This window comes from Lactuca virosa, chromosome 8 (assembly GCF_052849685.1).
Source record: "Lactuca virosa cultivar CGN04683 chromosome 8, Lactuca_virosa_CGN04683_v6, whole genome shotgun sequence".
Taxonomy (NCBI): domain Eukaryota; kingdom Viridiplantae; phylum Streptophyta; class Magnoliopsida; order Asterales; family Asteraceae; genus Lactuca; species Lactuca virosa.
The window spans coordinates 221,595,177-221,597,110 of record NC_136433.1 but is presented as its reverse complement, the minus strand read 5'-3'; the positions used below and the strand labels follow the sequence as shown (position 1 = coordinate 221,597,110).

The 1,934-nt window shown below is 33.5% G+C and overlaps 1 long non-coding RNA gene across 1 annotated transcript; it reads left to right on the top strand.

Moving 5' to 3' along the window:
* The first annotated feature begins 286 nt into the window (after window positions 1-286).
* Window positions 287-1,593, top strand: LOC145133714 (uncharacterized). The gene is made up of 3 exons (XR_013718696.1): window positions 287-568; window positions 893-1,058; window positions 1,328-1,593. It is a non-coding gene; the product is annotated as an uncharacterized LOC145133714 (long non-coding RNA).
* The last annotated feature ends 341 nt before the right edge of the window (window positions 1,594-1,934 follow it).

The following is a 1,934-nucleotide window of genomic DNA, read 5'->3' as shown; positions in this document are numbered from 1 at the left end:
ATATATATATATATACGGAATTTATATTTATAATTTATATATATACAAAATTTCAAATTTATAAATTTACAAGAAATGGTCATTGTGGTTTGTAATGTATTGCAATATTGGTACAAGGGTAAAATAGTTTTTTCCATTAAAATCTAACAGCTGAAAAGTTAGATTTAACGGCAGAAGGACCTTTCAAGTAATTTTACAAACCATAAGGACCACTAGCATCTTTTTGCTAGGAAGTTTTTAAAGTGTAATATTCTGTAAACGTTTACAGACCAATTGTGAAATTTTGTCTTGATTAATCATTGATAAAATCCATGGATCCACCCCAACCAAAACAAACTTCTCTCTCTCGTCGTTATCATCTCAGTAAACCAGATCTCTCCCCGGTGGAGTTTCACAGTGACAAATCGACCATCGTTCTTTCCATCTTCCAAGACATCCATTTGTTGTAATCAGCTAAAATGCAGCAGGAGCTTCCGAACATTAACCAGTGGGTGTCGAGTTGATTTCCGGCAACAAAAAAATTGCGGGTGGGTCTCGAATCGGATTTCCGACGAGAAATGTTTTGCAGGTGGGTCTCGAATCGGATTTCCAAAAATCAAACACTATTGTTCTTTCTTAAAATTGCAAATCTAAAGGCTTTGACTTTTAACTAAAAAATCGAACGAGGATTTATTGCCTGCATTCTGCCACAACTTTGAAATTTGGAGAGGTTAAACTTCAAACCAAAATTAAATTGTAGAACAGATCTGAAAGTTGGAACTCTGATTTCTTCCCCGTCTTATCTTCTTTCCCAGTTCAATTCCTGCGATTTCTGTAAATCGTGGCTGATTCACAAGCTTTTAGCATAATCGCCTTTGTGTTCTTTGTCGTTGCTAATATGATTTTACAGCAGGTGGGGAAGGCATTGAAGGTGTTCAATTTGTTGCATTGATTTACTGTGAAGGCTTTCACAAACACCCTCAATCGATGGCGTTTGGGAGATTTTACACTAGTAAGAGCATTGCAGTTAGTAGGTGTTTACAGGAGGGTCGAATGTGTTATAGAGTGGTTTGTGAAAGGTAAGAAAATAAATCAGCTATAAAATAATAAATAAACCATTAAAAAAAATTTAAAAGCAAATAAGTCATTTTAAATCGACGTGAAACAAAAACAAATTATTGGAATGGTACGAGTTAAAAAAATAAATGGTACGAGTTATAAAAAAATAAACGTTTTAAATACCAAACATGTAAATTAACCGAAACAATAAGAGACCATTGTTGTAATTTATCCTTAGTTTAATAAAATCTCTCTTTGGGATTCTTGAAGAATTATTGTTCTATTACAGGTATCTCGTGGATATCTGAATTAGATTATGTGTTTGACGGGTTTTTGCCATTGAAGTTCAAGTTTCTAATTTGGGATAGTTTGCTTCTAAGTTGTAACACCTCTCCCACGGTGATTTATGTTCTAAATATTTTACATTGGAATGTGTTAATGCATGTATTGTTTTCCAGCTAAAACTAACATGGAACGTGACAGAGAATAACATATTATGTTTGGTTTGTAGGAAATAAATTTGGAATAATGCAAAATAAAAAAAAAATTGTCATTTTTGTTTTTGTTTAATTTTTCTTTGTTTTATAACTTATATGCAAAGATATATTATATAATTTATAAAAATAGTAAATAGTGGTAGCCATGTTGGTGGTGGCAATGGGTCGTGGTAATTGTGGTGGTGGTGATGGACAGTGGTGGATGCTTTAAGGGGCCAGGGGAGGCCATAGCATGGCCCCTCCGCTTTTTTTCCTAAAGAGTAATACATGTTACAAGCTTAAAATCAGAGACATATCTTGCCAAAAGAATAAGTTTCCTATTGCAGCAATCAACTGGGGTCTCCTTTTCTTATCAGACAACAAGAGAGAAAATTTTGAGCTACATAACTTAATAATCTA